Consider the following 9,751-nt stretch of genomic DNA (forward strand, 5'->3'; position numbering starts at 1 on the left):
ATAGATAGTGGGGTACCTCTTCGGCGAGCCCCCCTCTCCGCTGCAGCTGGTTCTTCCTTCACCTCGGCGAGCCCCCCCCTAAAAATCGACTGACCCAAAAGTTGATTTAGTCGACTGAAGTGTAGCTAAATCGGAGCAGCATCGCAAGCAAGAGCAAGAGCGAGAGCAGCAACGCGAGCAAGAGCAATAGCAAGAGCAGACCAGGCAGGTGACCGAGAGCAAGAGCAGAGCAGCAGCACGAGCGAGAGCTAAAGCAGCAGCAACTCCTACTGATGTGGACGTCGCCGCCGAGGCAGTGACTCCGTGGAGGAAGTGGCCGGCGACGCCGCCGCGGATGGAGCCGCGCAGTGTCGGCTCGGGACCGAGCGCCGGCAGCACCATGAGATCGAATCAAGAAGAAAATGCGGCGATTAGTGTGCAACCTCTTTGGTGGCGCCGATTCGGCCGCAGCTTCATCCGAGGAAACGGTGATGATGATGCTCTTCTAGTGGTGCAGGTGAAGACGACAGTGTGGGAATGGAGGTGGCGCGAAAGACGAGGGGACATCGGGGCAGCTCCTTGGAGGTGGAGGACGGGGTGGCTGAACCGTCGGGACGATGAGCGACGACGGATCCTCATCCGGTACGGTGGATGAGGGACGTCGAGGTGTTGCTGTGGAGGACGTCGTCGGGGAAGAGGCTCCGGCTGGGTGGCGGACGGAGCAGGGTGTGGGGTTTCGTCACGTGTTTTCGCGGCCTCGGTGTACGAATGGGTGGGCGGATGGGATGGCAGTGGGGAACCATGGCTTAGAGACGCGCTTGTATGAAAAGTGGGGTAAGTTACAAAATTGCCCCCACCGATTTGAGGCGGTTCTTTCGGTTCAGGGGTACCACGGGCATTTCGCGTGTCGGGATTTCACAGGAGGTGGGAGTTTTCGCGCGCGTTTTAATTTCGGAATAGCAAGGTGCGGGTTGAGATGGAGGGAGTTGTCAGAGCACAACGAGACAAACATATATCTTAAATATTTCGGGCTAACAAAGCACGAGTTGAAGAGGCGGGATTTTCGCAGCATGATAGACAGAGACGCTAGTTTGAATTTTCGGCATAACAAGGCTCGACTTGAAATTTTGGAAGAACAAGTTTAACGTGTACCCAAAAAAAGACAATTTGCACCTCAACACGCACAACACACACACAAACACCATTTAGAATAGGGTAAGGTACATGTGCATTGCACGCATGAGACTTGGCAACAAAATTATGAATAAATACCACATTATAACATGCAACACTACTAGAAAAACCCCTACTCAGGGCGCACCTAGTATGGCTATTAATGGCGCATCTATGGTGCGCAATTAATAGCACGCCATTACTAATTTTTACTAATGGCGCACCACCTGGTGCGCCATTAGTATCTGGTATACTAATGGCGCACCTCGGGTGCGCCATTAGTATAGGCCAGGGTGCGCCATTAGTATGCCTCCCAGGGGCCATGTATACCCAGGTGCTTTGGCATACTAATGGCGCACCACCTCTGGATGCGCCATTAGTAACCACGGCATACTAATGGCGCACTGCCCAGTGATGCGCCATTAGTATGCACTGTCATACTAATGGCGCACTGTCATGTGATGCGCCATTAGTATGAATATTAGGGTTTTTTTTATTTTTTTATTTTCTGTTTTTTGCACAGGTTACAAAATGTATAATTTGACAAAATATAGACATCACACATCAACAACAGATTCATCAAATACAATAGAAGATTAGTCTTTGAATACAATTCATCATATTAGTCTCCGAATACAATTCATCATATTAGTCTCCGAATTGAAAAGACCGAACAAAGATAGAACATTATATTACAAGTCTCGAGACCGCGAGTAGCGAGTCTGTCTTCACATTACAAGTCGATATCGATCATCTAAACTACCATCACATAGAAGAGAGCTGCGGTCATCACGATGAGCATCATCACGATGAAACTCGTCTTCATCCGGTTCCTCCAACGCTCCCTCCCCTCTCCCGCTAGATAGCTGGCGTATCTAGATTCGGCCTCGGCCCTAGTGGTGTACCCTTTGTAACTATTACCGCTGAATCGGTGAACCTGTCTCCGACACTCCTCCCAGTCATCGTAGACTCCGGGAACCTTACCCTTGTACACGACATACGTCGGCATCGCTATGCACTAGCCAAACGAAACGTTAGTACCAATTCACAGACAATACATAAGTATGCAACAGAACGATCGGAAGAGAAAAGCAAGACATTAATAGCATTGATTACATCTAAGTTGAACGACTCTCGAAACCAAAGAGACATACTACAAGTTCATTAAAGTTTAATTACAACATGAGCCAATCGATGTTTCAGAACTAGAAAACTCGACTCAAGGGACCGGAGCGTGGATGAAGCCGCCGTCTATCGTGGGAGTCATGAAAGAACGGGCGTTGTCATCCTGCATTTGTAGCATTGTGTCGATGTCACTGTTGGACGGTTGATTTCTGAGGTAGAACTGCCCCGAGGTACGAAGGACATCTTGATGGATGATTTCCGCAAACTCCGACTGGATGTGAAAGAATTCTTGTCGGAGGTCCGCGTCCTGGATTGCCGACACGCTCGCGGCCTAATCTTTGAGTTTACTCGGTAGCAGAAGTTGATGATGGTCCCGTACGATCGCCCGCATGTGATGGATGGCGTAGTAGGCACCCTTCTGACCGCCAGGCGGTTGCTTGACGCAGCAGAATGTCGTATTGTGGGAGAACACGTGCTTGCCGTACTTACGAATAGGCCTGGTGAAGGTGCCTCCAGATTGGGCGTAGCCGGGGAGAACATCATCAAGAACCTTCTTGACATTTGTGTAGTCTACGTTCGACTGACGGTCCGGGTCGAAATACGTGGCCATGGAATATTTGGGGCTTAGGAGGATGAGCGTGCAACGTGTGTCACTGCAGAAAACACGGAATGTTAAAAGAAAAACGATCGAAATGTAAGAATTCATATGTTACGGGCCGGTTGAGGGGAGGACTTACTCGGGAAAGTAAGGCACGAGGAAGTTATCCTTATCTTGGTTTGCCAGAATGACGCCTTCGAGGTAAGAACTCGCGACTTGCTGGTCCCCAGCGCTGCCCAAGATCTTGGCACGCATGTAGAAGGGGTCGACTATCACGATGTCCGGGGTCTTGTCGCGAATGATCCGCATCTCCATACTCAGCGAAAATAGCCGAACGAAGGTGTAGTGCAGCGGATGAAGGTTCAACATAGCGTGGATGTCATCAAAACGCAGGACGATCGTACGCCCGATGGAGTTATCCACAAAGACCTTGCCCTCTGGCACCTTGGCCGCGAAAACCGGGTACGCCACATCCTTCTCTTTGAGACGCCGCTTCTCCAAAGCAAGAACACTGTCATGCAGACTCCGCATAGCACCGGTTGCAGCATTGAGCATATTTGTCGGTAGCATCGCCCTACCCGCCACATGCACCCTCCTCGAGATATCCTGCAGTGAAGGTGGCCCGTCCTGAGCACGGATCGTACTCGGTGCCGGCTGGCTCGCACCCTTCTTAGTCTTTCTTTTGCGTGCCTTCTTCTTCTCCTGTAATGGGACCGAGTTCTGCTCACAGACCGCCTTCTTGAGTGTGTTGGGGCTGATAATATTTCACACCTCGCCTATCTGAGGCTCGGTGAAGTCGGTAGCTAGAGGCGTCTCCTGAGAGCTGAACGCCAGACGGCGCCTGTTGCAACTTGGCTTCTCCACGGTACGAGCTAGATCGCACACGTCTTTTGTTGAGTTTGGTTCTTGAGAAGGAGGCCCCATGAAGTCGCCATCGTACCCATGCTCGGCAAAGTACTGATCGACATTGCCAAATGTATCATCGTCGTCATCGTCGTCGTTCTGATCCTGTGCCATATGCATGTTTGGATCCAGTGGCATAGGGATGTCCGGCACCGTTACGGCGGTCTTGCCATGGGGCCGACTTGGCGCCGGCATGACTGGCGGTGTTGTCTTTGGGTTGGTGTCCCCCGCCCCCAAACGAATCTGGCTCTTCGGCCAAAGCAGGGGCCAGCTCAGGCAGGCGCTGAGGGTCATCACGTCTTCATCGTCGGCCCCGACGGGTCGAATCGGAGGTAACAAGTCGTCGCAGCCTGGCAGCACCCGAACCAGTTGAACCCTAAACAAGTTGGGTGGCATCTGGGTACCGTGGAACAAGGGGTTGCCCGGTTGAACGATTTTGCCCTTGGCGACATCGACCAACTCGTTGTTCACGAAGTGGAGGAGAGTGCACGGAACGTCGGCGGCGCCCTGCGAAAACATGTAGGGCGTCAGGGATGCCCACTCAAAGGCAAGGAGATGAAGTCCTCGGCCGAGAGAGGCTTAATTAGTTACCGTGATGATGGCGTCGAGCTCGGCTAATGTCGAGGCACCGCCAACGGCGGGCGTGCAGTTGACGGAGGGGCCGCTTGCTGAAGAGGTGCCGGCCGGCGTACACCCGGGTGCATTAAGCTCCCGTGCCGGCGTCGGAGACACCAATGCCGCCTCCGCCGGAGGCACCAATGGCCCCGCCATCGCATTATGCGAGTTGCTGGCCGTGAAGCTAGGAATCGGGGGCGGCCCCTGTTGGCCGCCCGCAATCCACGCACTCAACCCCGAGATCAAGGTAGGCACAAGGGCGGTGATCGTCGCTCCGAGTCGTTGTTCCACTTGCTCTTGGACAATCTCCAGAATCCGCGCCACCTGTGCCTTGAGTTCTTGAACCTCTCGCGCCTGGCTTTCCGAGCTGGTCTTTTTCTCCTTCCGCACACCAGCGGTATAGTATGACCCCCATTTTGTCGACAAGCCTTTGCCGGCCACACGACCAGCTGACGTCGGCTTTCTGAGCTTATCCTTGTTCTTCATTACATTCAACCCCCTATTTAGAGTGGTGTCCCAAGGGTTGCTCTTAGTCAACCCCGCGCTACTGCTTTCAGTCGCCTGCGGAAGGAATGTGAACCATTTAGAAATTTGGCTTCATTAATTAGAATGCAACCATATGGAGCTAATTACGCGGGGGTGTATTCCTTACCAGAACAAGCTCAAGCGCCCTGGTCTTCGGATCCGTGGTAAGCTCCTTTGTTATCGGTTCCTCCTTGTACCGGGCCCTGACATAGTTCCTAGTCTGCTTGTTACCGCTGTATTTCTCGAAGCGGGGCGGTAGGCCTTGCTCGGCACGGTCCGCGTCCTCCTTGTCCCATATAGGCTCCGCCACTCTGTAACCGCCGGGACCGAGTGTGTGTTCCCCTATGTTCAGCTCCCGCATTTGTTTCCCCCACTCACTTGATTGGGAGCTTGCGGTGCTCGAGCAATTGATCTTGAAGTCGTTGTAGCCATCTTCGGTGATCGAAGGATTTTTCTCCTTGATCTTCTGATAACTCTCACCTTTCTCGATCATTCTCTTCACATTGCTTTTCCAAGTAGACAGGGCCTTGCTCATCTTCGTGAGGGCAGCATTGTTCACTTTATTCCCTTTGAGGCTTGTGTTTTCAAATTCAGCGGGGAACTTGTATCGTTCGTGCAGCTTCGTGAAGAGGAGGTTGCGCAAATTCCCTCGGTCAGGATGCCTCAGGTTCTCGGTGTTGATCGAGACAGTGCTCCGGACAATGCACCCGAGCTGAAGCGAGTACCCCTTGACTATTCGTTCGGGCGCCGTTGGATTCTCGTTGGAGTCCACTTCAGTAACTTCCTCCTTGAGGGTGCGGAGCACGATCGGGCGCCGGTCCTTCCGTTGCCTCTTCGGTTGGCTGCCATCTGTGCGTGCGCCGCCATCATTAGTGGTGGCATCCTCGGCGGCACCATCAGTGGTGGCATCAGTGTGGTCATCCTCGGCGGCACCATCCGTGGTCTCAGGATCGGTGGGGAAGGCGGCGGCCTCATACAAGTGAGGTTGTTCCTCCATCTCCTGGGACAGCTCCCAGAATGCCTTGCCGCCCGAACCCCCGGCCTCATCGTTGTGGGCCATGTTTCTCTCTAAATAGAAACAAAGTTTGGTCAAAAAGTTGGTTATTGTCAAGGAACAAGATCATGGTCTCATCATTTAGGGTTTGTCGACACCGAGGCATCCTAAAATCTAAGCTTTTATCATTGAGGGTTTTTCGACGCCAAGGCACCCTAAAAGCCTAACCTTTCATCATTTCGGTTTTTATCGACACCGAGGCACCCTAAAAGCCATGCATTAGTCACAAGTACGCCGGGGCACTTGATCCTATTTAATTAACTACTAAGATACCCCGGCCCATGCATTAGTCACAAGTACCCCATATGTCCTATTTTTAGCAAAGTCATGCTAAAATTCACGGAAAATTTCAGCATGACCTTTGCTGAAAATAGGACATATGGAGTACCCGAATTTGCCGGAACGGAAGTTAATCGACATTCCGGCAAACTCAAGGGCCTCTCGGGGTACCTGCAATATCATCACGACACGATGGTCGGAGACAAAACCCAGCAAACTAGCACCACAATGTGCCTCTACTTTCTTATGGATGAAAAGGCCACAATGTGCCTCTACTAGCACCACAATCTTAGTTGCAGGTAATCTGTGTGTGTGTGCTGTTCCTTGCGTGTTTGTGGATAGCTGCTGAATATCGACACACAAAGCTACTTGTTTTCCTCAAAGAAAAAAAGCTAGTACTTATTTCCCTTATCAAATCAACAGTCAAAAGGAAATTTTATTGGTTTGATAAAACAAATCTGAGTGTGTGTGGATGTTAACAGTCAGCTGGTTTGAGTGTGTGTGGATGTTAACATGTCATTATGCATAGTGAATTGCCACATTCACATATTTTGCACTGCCAGTCTGATACTAATATATATAGAACCAAACTACTTTTAGAAAAAGTGACAAAGAAATACTGCATATTGGGAATCAGCTAGCCAAAAGTTAGATTTGATGATGATGTTTTGTAAAGCCAGAAAGCCACATGCCATTGTAATGAGAAGGAAACTATGCAAAACTAACCAGGCTTAGTGGGATTATTTCTCCTCTTTTTATAATCTTTCATAGCATCACAAAAAACCCCTTGAGTTAGAAGATGGTATCCTCCATTTTGTACATCTTTGCGACCGCACGGAGCTAATTTTCTCCATGCATGAAACATGACATATGAACATCAGTATGCATTGATTTATGAAAGAGACAGCCTAGCATGGGCAGCAAGAGCCACTCAGGCTAGCCAAGGAGTCTGCCCATGAAACCACACCCCAAGGTAGAAGCCATCATTCATTACAAATTTGAATATATGATATTCCAGAAAATAATCTGTCTACACAAAGAAAATGCACCTAAGCACCAAGAGGAACTGTTACAACTCCATAAGGTATATCCAAGTCACTGCTACTCATATTCAAAAAACCTAACTCCAATATAACCAGAAAGATTGTAAAACATTATATCTCCCTACTGACACGAACTGAAAGCATAACAAAAATACCTATTATTCTAGGCAGCTGCCTTGCTAGTGATTCGGTGTCGTCGCAACTGGATCCCTCCCACTCGACCTGCGATCTTCTACAAGGAAAAAGTAGCAGCTCAGTCAACCACCATATAATTATACAAGGAAAAAATGCTACTTGGCACAAGTGTAAACGAGAAGCTTGAGGTAGCAGCAGATTGAAGTGATAAAGTGCAAAGGAGAAGCTTGAGCTAGTAAACAATTCTGAATGTTATAAAGTGGGGAAAGTAAAATAAAATTCATGACTAGTCATGGCACTAGAAAAGAGATGAGATTCCACAAAACCAGAGCCAAGCATAGTCCAGAATGTCAAATTTTCAGTTAGTTAATTATTACTCTGTGGCATTGCCATACTTAGCCAAGAGTCCCCATTTCTTATATTCTGTGATATGCAGTCATATTTTACTCCAGTTCTAATAGTATTTTGGAGTACATTGCCTGTTATGCTGCTTGCAAGGTTAGCATAGGTTCAGAAATGGGGACTAAAAAATAGTGATTTAATTCTCCAATTCAATTTTCATTTTCAAGTTTAAATTTGAATATCAACAGTAGTGATTTTACACCCAGTTCAACAGTGATTTTACCTCGATTTCAACGGTAATTTCCGCAGCAGAGTCACTAGTTTCAGTTAACTGGAGTACTACAGCAAATGGAGGACCTAATCTGATCCAGTTAAAGTCTCCAAATGGAGTACTACAGCTCCTGCACCTGCTTCTATTATGTTTGTCTTGATAAGGAAGATTATGTTTCCATGTATAGTTCTAAAGGACTACCAGAACACAAAGGCACCTGCTTCCATGTATAGTTCTAATGTGCATTTTATTTTCTACTTGTAGCCTTGTAATCTTAATTTAAATAAATATAACAGGGGGTGTGGGGCTTTGCCCTACTGCGCAACTCAAAACAAATGAACTGAATCGCATGAACATAAGGCATAAGATAAATTTATCCCCATGGAAATAGAAAACATTTTGAAAAAATCACCAATTGCACAGACCATTACAGTTGTATCAACATCACAAGTAAACAACAATTTTTTTTCGTATTTTGAGCTTTGGACAGAGTTCTAATACATGAATAAAAAGTGGTATATTATAGTATTTCACAAAGTTTCTGGAACTTGTTGAGAAGAAATCATGCACACGGAGTGACATATATTAACACTAAAAATGACTAAATATATACTAATCAGCCAGCTTAACTGGCAGGATTTTCCCCAATTTTTTTGACAGAGCAGACACGAACACTAAAACAAGTTCAACACTACAGAATGGAAATCACATATTTTTTGACAAAGAATTCTGCATCTAATCAACTACTCTAGGTATGTACGTACATGGCAGACAAAAACACCTAGCAATAGCAACAAGAGAACATAGTTTCGTCCCTTAGGAAAAAAACACGCCAGAGCATGAGAGATGGAGAGAGCAGAGAGAGAGAGGGGGGATGATACCTTGACGAGCTCCCCTGATGGCGTGGGTAGTAGGGTCGGGGCAGCGTCCCGGGAAGAACTAGGCACACGCGGTCCGAGGTGCGTGCAGCCTGCGCGCGAGAGGAACCAGCATCATCAGGGAACCTTGACGGCAGCACAATCGAATCGAACAAAGGGGGAGGGGGAGGAGAAGAGGACCTTGCGAGACCTTCAATGGCGGGGTCGCGGGAGAGAAGAAGCACGCGAGCAGCGGCGTGGTCGATGGGAGCATCTCGAGCAGAGGTGGCGGCGGATCTGGCCGGTGTCGAGGGCGGCGGGGCGGTGGCGTCGGGAGAGGAGAGGGGAAGGGGATCAAGGGCGAGGGCGAGGGCAAGGGAGAGAGAGGGGATCGAGGGCGAGGGCTCGGGCAAGGGAGAGAGAGGGGATCGAGGGCGAGGGCTCGGGCGAGGGAGAGAGAGGGGATCAGAAGTAGGGGGGCACAATACTAATGGCGCACCACGCCTCGGTGCGCCATAAGTATATACATCCTAATGGCGCACCTCGACCTGGTGCGCCATTAGTATTTTTTTTATTTCCGCTCGAGCCAACTGGTTATCTCCCACCTGACCTTATCCACATCAACTCCCCTCTACTAGCTCGACTTGTCAGGTGCCCGTTCTCACACCAGGAGGTCCTGGGTTCGATTCCTAGGCTCCACAAAAATTTTTTTATGCATTTAAAATGCTGTTTGATACTTTTTTGTGTTTAAATATGTTCAAACTTGTTTAAATCATAACAATGTTTTTTTTTATAAGACAGTAATAATTTTTTTAAAAATATCATCAAACAGTAATGCCGGTGGAGCGGGGG

This window comes from Triticum dicoccoides, chromosome 1B (genome assembly GCF_002162155.2).
Source record: "Triticum dicoccoides isolate Atlit2015 ecotype Zavitan chromosome 1B, WEW_v2.0, whole genome shotgun sequence".
In the NCBI taxonomy this organism is placed as follows: Eukaryota; Viridiplantae; Streptophyta; class Magnoliopsida; order Poales; family Poaceae; genus Triticum; species Triticum dicoccoides.